The following is a 17,072-nucleotide window of genomic DNA, read 5'->3' as shown; positions in this document are numbered from 1 at the left end:
GTCCCCACACAGAGAGCTTCATGCACCCCCGGTAGTGTGTCTGGAGCCAGGCCCAGGGTGGGCAGAGGCTTGTGCCCTACCTAGACCTTTCTTTGAAGTCTCCCTACTTTAATGGCTGAAATGGGTATAAGTACTGGACCTCTGACACCATAAACTCAGAACACTTCTAGACTGAGGACATTCTGCCAGGAAGAAGAGCTGTTGTGCTGCCAGGAGAGACAGCCACTTTGCTGCTAGCTCTGCTTTGTTGGCCTGCTGCCTACAGATTCTTGCCTGTAAGTATGAGGACTGAACTTTACTCTCTGCATCCTGCTTTCTAGAGGCTCTCCAAGGGCTTGACTGAGCTTGCCTCCTGTTGTTGAAATCTCAGGGACATCAAAGACTTCACATGCTTCTTGCAACCACATGGGCTCCTCTGCTGTGAATCCTGATCTGCCAAGTGCTATGGCTAGAGCGGCCAACCTCAAATCTGGGGAAATGGGTTCGAGTCTCAGCAACTATGCTGAACATCCTATGATTCTGGGCAAATCACTTAATCTCCCCGTGCCTAACAAAAAAAAAATGAATGTGTCCTCATGTAACGCAATAGGTGCTATGTAAAGCGCTCTGATACCCGATGCCTCATCTTCGTCCTTCGTTTTGCTCCATCTTGCCGGACGCCAACCGGATGCCCTACATGCCCGTGAATTCTTACTTATCAGCACTTTATCAGCGTCGGACCGAGCAGTAGGAACTTGTCCCAGAAACTATGAAGAGACAGTTTTTTAAGTTTCCTCTGGATTCCGAATAACATGTTTGGCGATTTCAGCCTGCCGCCGGGGTGGTACCCGACATTAGGGGAGACGCCGTCACGAAATACGCCCTGCAAACATCGTGCCAGTCCAGGTGCGCAATATGAAATTTTCCTACGCAGGCATCCTATTTTTCGGCTTGTGAGTAGGACGACCTCCATAAAGTTTCCCTGACTGAACCGGATGTCCCAGTTTGACTAACTCTGCAAGAAACTCCATCAGGAGTTATTGATCTGAATTACTAGATTTGTGCTGTTGTCCCCCTCCCTTCCACTTTGTGCCCTGATGAAGGTGTGGCCCAAGTCCAGGCCGATCACCGAAACGCGCGTTGGCGCTTGAAGACTGTCCCACAATTTATTCATCTATTCTCTATTTCCTTTGTGAGACCCTACGGGACCTGATTCGTGTATAACATCTGGCAATTTGGCTGTGGTGTGAGAAGGATGAATGAAGAATGTGTGAGTATGTGTGGTCTGACATGATTGACTGGAGGGATGTGTGGGACGAGGGTTGAATGAGTTGATTATTTATTATGTAAGTACAAAAATTGTCCATATTGTTGTTTGAATTGATATTTGTAAAAAACTAAAATAAACATGAAACTATTTTTCTAAGTATGTCTACCTTGATGTTATGATTAAGGCTGGCCTAGTGGGTTTATGACTAATTGTGTACATTTGGGACTCCATTTGAGTCCATAGATTAATCAGATTTAGGCAGAGTTTCCTTTCACTTTATTACCCGATGCCTTTGGGTCACGTTCGTGCTATATAAAACTCTGTTAAAAAAAAGTGTTGCCAAATCCAGTCCTTGGAGGTGAATTTGATCCTGTAAAAGAGGAAAATAGAAGCCGAGTATCAGTCGAAACCGGCGCCTTTCTGCAAAATCGATGCATCGCCGCTACCTGCACCGGATCCAGGTGTGAGACGCCATGACTGTGACTTTAACATAGCCCCTACCTTGCCGGAGTGCCTCTGAAAAAAACGCCATTGCATGAGTCTCAACAACACGCCACTGACGTCCGTGGTGCCCCGTCCAGACTCTGCCGCATCCATGCCCTGCGTGACTCACATTCAATGCAACACCTTGGGCCCAGTGATTCGACTTTGACACCAAGGAATTAACGCTCCTTGATGCCTAGATCCACATCACCTTCTATGTGCAACCCATCGTCCCAGAGCTGCAAAAACTTCAACGACCCTGCAATGTTTTAAGGAATCAACGCTTCACCTGCAACTACGCAATGCCACGTCTTGGGTCCTGATACTGGGTCCTTGTTTCTGATGCCAGCTCTTTGGTTATCGATGCTGACAAGGTACTGGATGTGACCAGATAGGTCCAGTGGGAGCTGTAAACTTCTAAGCACTGCATTTTTATTTAATCTTTAGAAATTCTTATCTTGATTTGTGTATGTTGGATTTTTGTCATTTTAGTTTTGTTTTACTCAGATAAATATTGGCTATTTTTCTAAATGGGTGTGGAGTACTTCTGTGGTGTTTTTACTGTGTTACTGTGTGTGCACAACTACATTAAACATTGCCTCTTTACTTTATCCTGACTGCTCTGTGTCAAGCTACCAGAGAGTGAGCATCAGTAAATTTTATTGTGTACCACACTTACTCTGACTAGAGTGTGGGTCATGGAGTCGGCAATGCTGCAAGCGCAAAGTAAGTGCTTTTATTTATTTAATAACTTCCTCTCGACTTTCCCGTTGTATGTCCCTTCCACTGCACCACCCACCCTGCACCGCCCCGCCCCACCCCACCGCCCCACAGTGTTACCTGTGCGAGCCGACCACTGTTATGAATACAAATATGAATGTATGTGTGTATGTGATTCCAAATGAAGTCAGTCTATTTAGAGAACATTATTGTAATTGAGACAGACGCATGATAGATTGATGAAATTAAAATCATAAGAAGACCTGACAGGGCACTTTAACAACATAATAATGTCTGAAGTAGTAATCACGTAATCCTGTAAGTTAGGGATCTTCAAATTGGGAGGCGGGTCCTTAACTGATCCCAGGCGGGGAGCCAGGTGCTAGTTAAAAGAAGCATCATGCTGATAGCAGTGCTTTCTTTTAAGCTGAAAAGAAATGATCAGCAGTAGGCCACTCTGTAATGGGGCACTTCTAACATCTTTTATCATTTATATCTGGCTGAGAGTATGTGTCAAAAGAGAAGGGACTACAAATGTTCTTCAACCCTCCCTACTCCCATTTCATATAACACAATGTGAATACTTGTACACTTAGTAAGGACTACTCAACCAGAATAGTATGTTTATCAATCATGTATTTGATTGCATTCGTTGAAAGGTTTAGCATAACTGTAATGTTTACATAAGTCTAGACATATTAAAATATTCACATTTCATAGAAGAATTGTGAAAATGATGGTGGGCTTCAAATAATGTTTTATATTGGGTGGCGCAGCATTAAAAAGTCTGAAGATCACTGCTCCTAGTGTTCATTTTCTAAATAAGATGTCAAGGAACCTCGAAAACTGAATTACTACCAAAGAAAAGAAAGATAACTGCAGATCTATGAAGTGATATATAGCGACCCAGGAAAACTGATGCAGTTTCACACAATAAAGAGGATGCAGACTCCACAATGCAGGAAAAAGTACAAATATCACAAATCAAAGGGGATGATTTAATTCAGTCTCCTTCACAAATAATAATAAAAAAATACTTGGTGCATTTGAAAGAATTATTTAAAAAACAAAACATGTTTAGTAACCACAAAAGTGAAAGCTTTCTTTTTTCTATTTTTATATAGCAAGTATGTGGCTGCAATGTTTAGGTGGCTGCATGTTTTGTGTTTTTTGTTTTAGTTTGGAACATGTGCTTGCAAAATCAAATATATTAAGGGGCCGATTACGATGTCGGGCTGAAAGCTTCCACCCAACACCAACTCGGGATCGGGACCGACCGGCTTGCGGTTGCATTACTATGCGACCAAACAGCGTTCATCAGATCCCCATTGTTTCCTAAGGGAGCTTGTGTTCCGCCCGACAACCAGTCGTAATACATGTTCCTGTAGGGAAAGGGGAAATGTGTGTGAAAAACCCTGCACCCTGTAGTGAGCACCCCACTGTGCCTTCCACACAGTCCAGGGTTTTACAGGGGGATCCCTTAGGTACCCCCTCGACCCCAACCGGAGTCCTCAGAATGAAGGGGGCCCTGCCAGGGGCCCCCAAAGTCACTTTCCGACTACCGACGCAGAAAGGCTGTTGGAAATTGACCTCATAATCCCAAGGATGGAAACGCTGTCCATAGGGGTGTATGATGCGGTTCAGACTGACACGAATACTCCGAGAGCCGGTTGAAACCAATTCGGAATGACGGTGCGGTTTACCTACCGACACCGAACATTGTAATCAAGTGGGTGGATTGTAACCCGACCAAGTCAAGGAGATTCTGACTGTCCGTAGGAGGCTTTCCGCCCTACATCGTAATCGGCCCTAAATATGTATTCATCTAACAAGCTTGGGAAAGCTACACATATTGGCTTTGTTAATGCTTGTTTACAAATGGGTCACATTCAGGAGAATTGGTTTCATTTAATAATTAGATTGGACATTTGAAGAGAGAAAGTAGAAAGGTAGTGGAAATAAATGACATAAGATCCACCTTTGTTTTTTTCTGTATTTTATTTTTAAATGCAATCTAATTGTCCAACTTTTTGTATTGTGGTTCATAAATAGAGATATCATTTGAATACACATATATATTTCTGACTCGGCTTCGAGACAGAATGAAATACTTTACTTGGAATGCCTTCTCTTTGGCTTGACTGTGTGGGAGAAGGAGAAATGAAAGTGTTCTGTTGCTAGTTGTGTTTCAAAAGACTCCACCTCCAGCAAAGCCGCCCTTCTCCAGCCCACTATTACAATTGAAAGCTAATACAGTGCCTGTAAATTCATGTGTACATGCAGATTCAGACACTGAATATGCAGCTGTATTTGATTTCAGTGATAGTCACAACTGCTAAAATCAAGGCTTTTCTGTGGTACAGAGTCTGAAAATGTATATCTTTAAAAGTTTCCCACATGCCTTTATTGGGGTTGTCAAAGCTTACTATATATATTCCCTTTGTTTAATTTTCACATCGTTGTGAAATGTCTGCAGGGTTTAGTGATCTAGTCAATTTTCAGAATTATGGACATAATGCACAGCATTATTTTCAGATCACTTAATGCAATAAAAATGAAGCATTTGAATTGAATGTGTATGACTGAGCAGCAAAATAACTATGAAATTAAATCTAGTCAAAAAACACTCCAAGTGGCATCGACTCTATAACTGAATTTGTATCATCAGTTATATTAAAATCGAAACCTAGGAATGTTTTCGTAAATCCATTTATTTTTCATTGTGGGAAAAAGTTTACAAACAGGCATTGTGGGAGAAAAACCCTGGGGCAGATGTACAAGCCCCTGCGCCACTTTTGCGTCATTTTTAACATGGGAAAAATTACGCAAAAGTAGCGCAAGGAGCTTGTGAATCTGCCCCTTGCATATTTGTTTTGATTAAATAAAAATCATCAATATATCAACTAGCAATTTTATATTTAGCAAAACATTTTATTTGCAAAAATCAGAATATTGACTTTTGGAAGATTGTTTTCGGTAAGGTGTTTTGCTGGTATTTTGTATTTTGCGGAGACCGCGGCTGAGCCGCCCTCCGACCTCCTTTCCCGCGGCTGACTCCGTGCAGGCCCCGCCCCCCCTGCCCATTCGCCGCCCCGCTCCCGCCACCCAGCTGCTCCTCCCTCCCGGATCCTCACTTATGACGCCCATGCAAACGCGCAGCGGTCACGCCCAGCGGGAGCGCCGATTGTGCGCCGAAGGCGCGCCAAAGGCAAGCCCGTCTGCGCCCGTCCGCGCCTGGACCGCGCCTGGACCGCGCCCAGTGCCAGGACCCCTGGCCCCCGCTGATGCAAGACGACCCGACAGACCTACGATGCCGCCGCCCTCAACGCACTCAATGCCGGCCGGAACCCCGCCTGCTGCCGGGCCACCCAGAGGCGCATCCACGGACCCTTCACCTGCAAGGCCTGCAAGTTCACCTGCCTCCGAACCGGCACCGCACCCGCCAAGCCAAGCACCAGCAGCAACCACCTCAAGTGCATCCTGCTCAACACCCGCTCCGTTCACAGACACGTCGTGGAACTCTGGAACCTCTTCGACGCAACATCACCAGACGTCGCCTTCCTCACGGAAACCTGGATGAACGTCTCCTCAGCCCCCGACATCGCCATCGCCATCCCGGACGGGTAGAAGATCATCAGGAGGGACCGCGTCAACCAGACCGGAGGAGGCATCGCCATCGTCCACTGGAACACCATCCGCATCACGACCGACTCCAACGACACCTTCGCCGCCGCCGAGCACCTCCACTTCCAGATTCACATCGACCCAAAGACGACCCTCAGAGGCACCCTCATCTACAGACCCCCGGGACCACACACACAATTCAGCGAAGACATCACAGACTTCATCAGCCCGCACGCCCTCCCCTCCGCTGACTACATCCTCCTAGGGGACCTCAACTTCCACCTGGAGAACAACAAGGAACGCAACACCGCCGCCCTGCTGAACAACCTCGCCAACCTCGGACTCAAGCAACTGGTCAACACCCCCACCCACTACGCCGGCCACACGCTTAATTCCGTCTTCTCATCCAGCAAGCACATCACCTTCAGCCACTCCACCGGACTCCACTGGACCGACCACAGCTGCGTCCACTTCAACTTCAGGAGAACCACGACCCACCACCACCCGCAACAGGCTCCCCACAGAAGCTGGAGCAAGATCACCGCCGACCAGCTCACCACCTCCCTCAGCCAGAACCCACCCGCCAGCATAACGGACCCCAACGAAGCAGCCCGCAACTTCATGCAGTGGCTGACCGCCTGCGCCGACGACCTCGCACCACGGAAGAACCCTCCCAGCAGACCCAGAAGAAAGAAGGCATCCTGGTTCACCGACGAACTCAAGGACTCCAAGAAGACCTGCCGCACCCTCGAGAAAGCCTGGCTCCGCGACCAGACCACTGACAACATGACCACCCTCAAACGCGCCACCCGCAAGCACCACCAGCTTATCCGCACCACCAAGAAGAAATCACTGAAGGAACGACTGGACAACAACGCCCACGACAGCAAGGAACTCTTCAGCATCGTCAAGGAGTTCTACAACCCCAGCACCGGCAACAGCGACATCACTCCGTCACAAGATCTCTGCGACTCCCTCGCCTCGTTCTTCCACCGCAAGATCGCCGACATCCACAACAGCTTCGGCGCACCATCCACGCACCCAACCGTCGAACCAACGCCCCCCACCACCACCCTCCGCACCTGGACCACGGTGACCACCGAAGTCACAGCCCGCACGATGAACACCATCCACTCCGGATCTCCAACTGACCCCTGCCCCCACCACGTCTTCAACAAGGCCGACTCCACCATCGCACCCCAACTCCGGAACATCATCAACACCTCCTTCAACACCGCCACCTTCCCGGAGAGCTGGAAGCATGCCAAGCTCAGCGCCCTACTGAAGAAACCGACAGCGGACCCCACCGACCTCAAAAACTTCCGCCCCATCTCGCTCCTCCCTTTTCCTGCTAAAGTCATCGAGAAGATCGTCAACAGACAGCTTACCACCTTCCTCGAGACAAACGGATCCCTCGACCCCTCGCAGTCCGGTTTCAGAGCCAACCACAGCACCGAGACCGCCCTCATCGCAGCCACCGACGACATCCGAGCCCTGCTCGACAACGGGGAAACAGCGGCACTCATCCTCCTGGACCTCTCTGCAGCGTTCAACACTGTCTGCCACCGCACCCTAGTTCAACGCCTCAGCAACATCGGCATCCAAGAGAAGGCACTGGAGTGGATCATCTCGTTCCTCGCCGGAAGAACACAGAGAGTCCGCCTCCCCCCGTTTCGATCCGAGGCCACCGAAGTCATCTGCGGCATACCACAAGGATCATCACTCAGCCCCACCCTCTTCAACTTCTACATGAGACCTCTTGCTGCCATCGCACGCCAACACAACCTCAACATCATCTCCTACGCCGACGACACCCAGCTGATCCTCTCCCTCACCAGAGACCCCGACACCGCCAGAACCAGCCTACACGAAGGGATGAAAGACGTCGCCGATTGGATGAAGAACAGCCGCCTGAAACTGAACTCAGACAAGACGGAAGTCCTCATCCTGGGACCATCGCCCTCCGCCTGGGACGACTCCTGGTGGCCCACCGCCCTGGGCACCACTCCCAAGCCAACAGACCACGCACGCAACCTGGGCTTCATCCTGGACTCCTCACTCTCGATGACCAGACAAGTCAAAGCCGTCTCCTCATCATGCTTTCACACCCTACGCATGCTTCGCAAGATCTTCCAATGGATCCCGACCGAAACCAGGAAGACGGTCACCCAGGCACTCGTCACCAGCCGACTGGACTACGGAAACACCCTCTACGCCGCAACCACAGCCAAGCTACAGAAAAGACTCCAACGCATCCAGAACGCCTCCGCCCGACTCATCCTGGACATCCCCCGATGCAGCCATATCTCCAGCCACCTGAGAGACCTGCACTGGCTCCCCGTCAACAAGAGGATCACGTTCCGGCTCCTCACCCACGCACACAAGTCTCTCCACGACCTGGGCCCCAAGTACCTCAACGACCGCCTGACCTTCTACACGCCCACCCGCCAGCTACGGTCTACTAGCCTCGCCCTCGCCGCCGTACCACGCATCTGAAGAGCCACCGCCGGAGTCAGATCCTTCTCCTACCTGGCGGCCAAGACATGGAACTCCCTCCCCATCCACCTTCGGCTGACCCAGGGCCATCTCGCCTTCAGGAGACAACTCAAGACCTGGCTGTTCGAACAGTAGCGGACCCTTTCCCCCAAGCGCCTTGAGACCCTTCCGGGTGAGTAGTGCGCTATACAAGTGTTATGATTGATTGATTGATTGATTGATAGCCCTATACATTTAGATTTTGCATGAAGATTCTTCCACAAAACAGCATGCATTTTGTGTGAGATATATTCTTGAGATAATCATTTTAAAAAGTTTGTTTTCAAGAATTAAAATATGTAGCAAAAAGACAACAATATTCAATCTGTAGTTTTAAAATATTTACATTCAGCTTTCTGTTTTTAAATCTTCTTGCTTCTAAGGCAAAGGTGTTGTCAGTACCTAAAGTGCATATTACAATCTATGGCATCTTTAATGCTGTTTATTGACTGCAGAACAGGAAAAAACAGCTACTTGAGTTGTGAGAGTTTAAGGACTCTCACATCAAAAATCAGTAAAGTAACCCACGGTGTTACTTTATCAAGTGCTGATACTCATCTTTGAGCAGTCTTCGGCAAAACTCATTCTATACATTAAACATACCCACATTATCTTAGACTTTGACGTCTATGGACAATCAGTAAAATTGCCCTATGATCCAAGCATCCTACAAATGTTGTCATTAAGTGTGGACTTTGCCTACTCACTGTCCTTAGAATCCTAGTACAGATATTTGTGGGACGTGTCCTTTTTAGGTCTCGCCTAGGCAGCGTATGTTCTGTCTCTCAAGACATGCTGTATCTACTCTATGGGCTTTCAGCACACCCATCCATTTTGATTTGTTCCTTCATTACCTTTCGAAATGTCTTTGTTTTTGTTAGTGAATAGTGAATAGATTTCATTTGTCCCTTCTTTTGCTGTTTAGTCACACACTGGAGACTGGCCTGTTACACTATTGGCCATATAAGTTAGTTTCGGGTGCACAGCGGTTTTTTTTGCCCGGGCTTGCTTGGCTTGCTTGGCTTTCCGACCGCACTAGCTGAGGGATGCACATCATGTCCTTATCTTGTTTTCCACTGTCTTTGGATTCATAACAGCTTTTTCGACTAGAGGCTACGTTGTTTTTCATCCTATAACATGTTTGCTTTCATTAGCTCAAATGTCCAAACCTTAAATACTATACTTAATGAAGTTTAGTTTAAGAACACAGCCAACAGTAGGATCCATCTATTTGCATTGTGCTTTTGACAGTGGACATGCTGGTATTGCTCAGTTTTATGAAAATTGAAGCAGCTTTAAGTTGCATGCTTTCAGTTTTTGATGCTTTCTTTTAGATTTCAATCGTTGGTGAAATAAAATGAATAGAAAGGGAGACCTCCTTGTGCTCTCCAAATGTGGCATGTAATGTGAGGTTACTTAACAATCTATCCCGCAAGTAGACAGTGCAACACCACCTCAACACTCCCTCAACACCACTGCAGCATCAATTGAGCAACACTCAGCAGCACATGAGCTCCACTTCAGCACCACCTCAGCATCACTCAGTCACAGCGCAGCAACACCTCAGCCCCAGTGCTGTGCCACCTCAGCACCAACGTAGCACCACCTCAGCATCAGTGCAGCACCTCAGCAGCAGCGCAGAACCGCCTCTGGACCAGTGCAGTACCACCTCATTCCCAGAACAGCACAACCTCAGCATCAGTGCAGCGTCACCACCTCAGCATCTGCACAGCATCACTCAGTGGCACCATAGCATCTCTCAGCACCACCACAGCACCACCTCAGTATCAGCAAAGCACCATCTCAGCATCAGCACAGCACCACCACCTCTCAGTTCACCTCCACCAGTGCAGCATCAACTCAGCATCAGTGCAACACCACCTCAGCATCTGCACAGCATCACTCAGTGGCACCATAGCATCTCTCAGCACCACCACAGCACCACCTCAGTATCAGCACAGCACCATCTCAGCATCAGCACAGCACCACCACCTCTCAGTTCACCTCCACCAGTGCAGCATCAACTCAGCATCAGTGCAACACCACCTCAGCATCTGCACAGCATCACTCAGTGGCACCATAGCATCTCTCAGCACCACCACAGCACCACCTCAACATCAACACAGTGCCCTCTTAGCATCAGCACAGCACCACCTCCAAATCAGTGCACCACCACCTGCACATCCCCACCTCAGCACTTGCCCAGCTCAACCTCAGCAGTGACTCAGCACTAATGAAGCACCACTTCAGCATCAGTGCAGCAGCACCACCTCAGTATCAGCACAGCGCCATCTCAGTATCAGCGCAGCTCCACCTCAGCACAGCACCAACTCAGCATCACTGAGTACCACTTGAGTACCAGCTCAGCACCACCTGAGCACCAGTACACCACCACCACCACAGCATCAACCAGCACCACCACTGCATCACTCAGCAGCACCATAGGCTCATTCAGCACCACTTCAGCATCACACAGCACCACCTTAGTATCAGCAAAACATCACCTGAGAACTACCAAAGCACCTCTTAAGCATCAGCACAGCACCATATCAGCACAACACAATCTCCTCTTCAGTTTACCAACCCCAGAGCAGCACCACCGAAGTATCAGTGCAATACCACCTTAGCACTAGAACAGCACCACCTCTGCACCAGCACAGCACCGCCTCAACATCAGCCCAGCACCATTTCAGCATCAACATAACACTACCTCCACATCAGAACATCACCACCAGTGCAACCCCACCTCAGCAGCAACTCAGCACCAATTCAGCATCAGCACAACATCACCTCAGCACAGCACCAACTTAGCATCACTCAGCACCACCTGAGTACTAACTCAGCTCTTCCTGAGCACCAGTGCAGCACCACCACCTCAGCATGACTCAGCACCGCCACAGTGTCAATCTGCCGCATACTTCCAGAAAAAGCTGCACTGTCCAGTAAATGTCTTATATACACTGGGGATTAATTGTAAGCCCTTTGCGCCACAGGTGTTTAATTTTTTATCACATAAAAAGTGACACACTGGTGGTGCAAGGAGCCTTTAAGTAAGCCCCTATGAATGGAGCCTGACATATATAGCAATGAGAATTCAATCCCCATATGTTCCAAGGTGGCCAATGTTTAATCCATGTTGACAGTTGATGGCAGATTTAAGGCGAGTTACTGCTGAATCAGGAGCTTCTTTCTGACCCCTACATATTAATCACTGTTAGAAAGTCATCCTTTTACCCTATTCACCCCTATTCTTCGCTGAATGATACTGGTGGTAACTGACTCTGACTGTAGCCTGGGCCAGCGCTATGTGTAAAAAGGTACATGTAATAGGGTACACTTACATTTGGCAATGAAAGATCTTATAAGTCGCTAGTAGTTAGTAAGGCCAGGGGGTGCAATCTACCTACAAGTCCCTAGTATATAATGGGGCATGGAGGTTTAGAGGCCTGGCAGATTTCCTGCACTTGCACATATGCGTTGCTGTGTGCCTGCTGTCCTTTTAAATGCAGCCCTGTCTTGCAGCCTGTCTTTAAATATAAATTCTCACAATTGGCATTGGCATACCCTATGAATCCCTAGTATATATTAGGGCTAGGGGGTTCAAACTACCTATAAGCCACAAGTATTTATTTGGCCATGGAAGATTAGAGGTGGCTCAGCCGATTTCCTGCACTTGCATGTGTGAATTGCTGAGTGCCCACTGTCATTTTATAGGTAACCTGGCTTTGCAGATTGTCTTTAAAAGTAAATTGCATGCAAAATCAACTTTGGTTGTATGTGCACTGTAAAAGGGATAATCTACCTTTTTTCAGATATTAGGCACCCACGGGCATTGCAATATTTTTATTTAGATATAGCTATTGTTAGGAAAGGAGTTAAATATCACTCAAGGGCTTAAACAATTGGTATTGATAAAATCAACAACTTGTCATTGTTGAATTTATCATAACTAGTACAGAAGATAAGTTATAGAACTTTTTTCTTCTAAAAGCCAAAATCCAGCCTTCTAGTAGTGACTGCTTATTGGCCAGCCTTAACAGGCTTAACCAGGCTGCTTTGATTAGGCAACACGTGGCTTGGGTGGAGCAGAGATTTTTCTGATGGAGAGAGCTCTGCAGCTGGGGAGGATGAGTCCTGCAGAGGAGACTGGGTAAATCAAACTGAGCTCAACGAAAGAGCAGATCAGTACAGAATGCCAGGCGTACCAACTCCACATCCTGTGCCCCAGTTAGGAGGCAGGCTTTGGACAGGAATTCACTGAATTCAGGGAGTGGAGAGCTAATTGAATTGAGCCACACTGTTAGTTGGTTTAGTTAGCTCTACTCCTCTGGAGAGAAATCATCTATATTGATTTTTGAAGTGCAGTGCTTTGTGGGACAAGGAGATGCAACACTTTGGAGGAAGTTGTCATGCTTTTGGGTGACACCCAGCATCTCATTGGCCAGAGGTGCCCCCTGCTTTTCACCACAGAACACTGAATAAATATGTGAGAGCTTCATAGTTTCTTAGATCTGCTGCCTGAAACTACAAGGACAAAATAGACTGCCCTGCTGGAATCTGGATCTGCACCCTGAATGACTGCGCTTGCTGCACATTCTGGTAGTAGAGCCCTGGGGACTGTGCCATGCTTCAAGAAGGATTAAGGAGTGGACTCTCTGTAAGCGTCAAGTTAATAGAGGCCACCTTTGATATCTCCACCAAGCGTTCCCATCCTGGAGTACGTCCAGTGGACCTTTAAGGATTTGGCCAGGTGCAGTGTGGGAATTGTGATCCAGATATCCCAGAGACCATCTAGGAGATTACAGGCCTTTTTATTAGTGATTTGGACACTTTTAACCTACAAGGAGACCTTCAGGAAGCACCTTCTGAAGTTTGGAGATGTTTGGAGAAAAAGCTCCATGAGGTGACCACCCAGTCAAGCCGACTTTCTTCGAGAGCGACCTGGGCAGGATTTCAGGTTCGTCCTGCTGAAAAATCCAGAGCTCCAGACTTCCAGGAATTGACCGGGACCTTGTGGAAAGTCAAGCCTGTTGTGGAGGGTTGTGTGATGTCTGAAGAAAAAGCTCCCCCTTAGTGTATCTGGCTAGGGCTCCATCGCGGTCGACCTCAAAGTTTGACTTTATTCTGGTCACGAGTGACCGGATGTTCAAGAGTTGCGCTTTATGTTTTCATGCACTATAGAGTGTTTAATCCTTCAAAATTCAAATCTCCGGTTTCCTACATTGGATTTTTGTTGTTTTGGTGTCTATTTGTTCAGAAAAAGATTCCCTATTTTTACTAATTGGTGTGGGATTTTTATTGTATGTTCTGTCTTACTTGCTTGATGTATTGGTGTTTTGTAAAGGGTTTACACTCCTGCCTCATAAGTTATACCTCACTGCCCGTTGTCAGCTACCGAGGGTTGAGCAAGGGGCTAATTTACTTAGACCTTTACTGGGCTCTATACCGTGTTGGTGGCCTTTCTACTAGTGGTAGGTGCATACTTACCCCTACCAATAACCCACTTTTCAACAATCACCATAAGATATATGTTTATGCACTGTTTGAAACAGTCTAAGCCTCTTATGATCCCACCATGAACTCCAGAAATAATGCTACTAGTTTCTGCCCAAGCGTGCATCTGTGTTGGGACTGTTCCAAAACAATGTTGCAGTGGTATCAACCAAATGAAATTAACAATAACACTTAGAAATAGCATTTTCAAAATATTGCTACAATGAGTGACCATTTCCTGAATTAAGGGATTGCACCAGAAGTGCAAATACTATTGTTCCCCTTGGTCAAGAGTGGCCTCCTTAATCACCGCAATATCTGAAAGGTTCTTTAACCCCTTGGACGCTCATGACGAGCTCAGCTCGTCATGGAAATGCCATTCATTTCAATGGAAATTACATGGCAACGATGGAATAGGCCTTAGAATCCAAGTGGAGACTTGGCCCTGGCTATGGCTCATTTTCACAGGTTTGAAGCTGGTCACTGCAACTTTCCCACCTCAACTCAGGAGAGAATAAACCAATTAAAAATCATCTAGTACGTCATTAGTAGAACTGTGAAGTGACAAGACGTGAGCGACCCAATTCTTGACAAGTTTGCCTCTTAAATATAAATTATATAGTAGAACATACGAAAAAAATACTGACTTATAATCATATCAGTTTTGATACCACTTAGACTTAGTAATCCAATGTCTGCTTTTTATTAAGCTTCGTTTATTTGTGTTTATTTACTTATTTGTTTATTTGTGTGGTGGAAATAAGCCCGATCAAGAATCTATTGAACGTCAGAGTAGCTGTACATCAAGATGGCATCATTTAACAAGGAGATGTGACTGAGGTCAACATGGTGGATCTGCCTTATGGATTGCAGATTGTGCTGCGAAGAGAGCACTAGGTTTGCACTAGACCTGGTCGGTAAATTCCGTTCCGATCGCGCAATTTGCAGAATTTGGGTAATTTTGCGTTCCGCGGAGAACGCGGAGTTGCCAAAAAGTCCCCGATCTGCGGTTTCCCAGAATTTTGTGCTTGTTTGCGCTTTCAAAATGCGTGTTTGCAAGATATTTCCCCTCGAGCACGCAAACAGCGTTCGCGAACGGGAAAAAAGCATTGCGAAGGGACGAAACAAGCAATTCCGTGTGTTCGTGGAATTCTGTGTGCTTGCGGAGATTATTTACCGTTGCACAGAGCTTCGTGTAGCACGACTACGCAAATTTAGCCCACCCCTAGTTTGCACTGCCAGGGTTAAAGAACGTCATATTTTGGTGCCAGACTTTCAACCCCGCAGAACAACGCAGGCTGTACGTAAACAGGAGACATATCTAATGGTGCATTTCTTTAAAGGCATACACCAGTCCAGCTGTTCCTTCGCAGGTCCCCCACAACTCTCCCCCTCCTCACAGAACAGCAGGAAGGGCAGAGCTATGGGCACATGGGCAATGGCTGATCATCTTCCCTTAAGTGAAAAAAACATTATTTTCACGCAAAGGGCCGAGCATTAAACCAGCCAAGTACGTATACCCACGAAGGCCCTGTGCTTCTATACTGCGCTTATGCTCCTCTGTGTCTCGCAGATGGGCACTGAAATAACACACACCAATAACCAGGGACACATACCAGGGATCATGACAATGCAGCACAGGTCTTGGAAACAAAGAGCAGTTCATTCTGCGTTTCATGCTTTCCTCACGCTGCCCTATTGGAAGAAGGGGCCCCACGGTGAGCATATAACAGAGGGATCTTGGCTGAGGTACATTGCACATAGAAAGGATAGCATATTAGAACAGGTTTGGACTGTTGGGTGTCAGAGAGTGGCAGCGCACAAGCGTATGTACACATTAGCTCCGTCATTGAGGGTCTTTTGCTGAGTAAAATGATATAAATACACCATTGTCAAGATTTAGCAAAATATCTATAGTCAGATCTACCAAGCCATGCAACGTCACCTTGCCTGGCCCTGCGTGGCTTGGAGAATCTCTATCCTAGGGAGGCATTCCATGGGTGGAGCAAGGGCTGTCCCATGCATGTGGATTTTGGCGCATTCCCAGATTTGTGATAAGTGGTAGACCTATGAATGTGTTAAAATAATACATCTTACCAGGGGAGGAGTAACAAGGAGAAATATGTTTATTTCTCTTCATTTTTTTCCTCTATCTATATGTGGTGCATTCTGCAGCACACGTAGAAAGAGGAAAAAGCCTCAGAGAATAGTTTTTGTGCAGGAAGGTGTATCTTCCTGCACAAAACAATCCTGCCTGCAATGCAAGTGTGGTGCAAGGGTGCCTGCATTGGGGCTGGGCAGCACATGTTGCGCCAGTACAAGAAGAGGACAGGGACGCGCCATATAATGTTAAATATGATGCATTTCTGTCCTCTCCCTTTCACGCAGTGCAGCAAGTAGTCTAGCTCCGTTGCTTTGCCTGACATTTTGATAACTCTGCTCTGTGTCTAAAAGAGATGCCATTCACACAATGTCATTGTGACTTAAGTGAGGTGCTGTTATCTGAGGGTAGAGTTTGATGGTCATGCTGGGAGAGGAATGCCGCACAAGAAAGCTTGTGCTTGCCGCAGCTCCCATACGTAAAGGACATTGAGAAAGTGCAGAGCTGTACATTATGGTTCAACAGAAGAGTCACAAATATCAAAGATAACGTCTTAGCTGCTTGAGGTAAGACAGTTCAACAGAATATGAGTCACTGGAAATTACATATATACAAAGAAGGGGATTTTATACATCATTTGAAAGGTTTCACTCACGTTGTTCTGTAAGTTTTGCAGTCGTTAAAAGCTCATGAAAATGAGATTATTGAAGGAAAGTTATATAACAGCATATCTGATCCCCTCCTGCCATTCTACATACTTTAGTGACGGATTCATAAACTATGGCTGTCCTCATATGGGACTATGGAAGAGGCGAATCCCTCTAAATATGTAGGTAATTTAGTGAGGGTTTCATAAAATATGGCTGT

General features: G+C 47.0%; 1 protein-coding gene across 2 annotated transcripts in view; it reads right to left on the bottom strand.

Moving 5' to 3' along the window:
* LOC144825197 (galanin peptides-like) overlaps positions 1–17,072 on the bottom strand; it is a 263,748-nt gene that overhangs the window by 217,006 nt on the left and 29,670 nt on the right. The gene's annotated exons all lie outside the window — the stretch shown is intronic.

Source organism: Lissotriton helveticus, chromosome 3_1 (genome assembly GCF_964261635.1).
Source record: "Lissotriton helveticus chromosome 3_1, aLisHel1.1, whole genome shotgun sequence".
Lineage (NCBI taxonomy): Eukaryota > Metazoa > Chordata > Amphibia > Caudata > Salamandridae > Lissotriton > Lissotriton helveticus.
The sequence above is the reverse complement of the archived record's forward strand: the minus strand, read 5'-3'. Positions and strand labels throughout refer to the sequence as shown.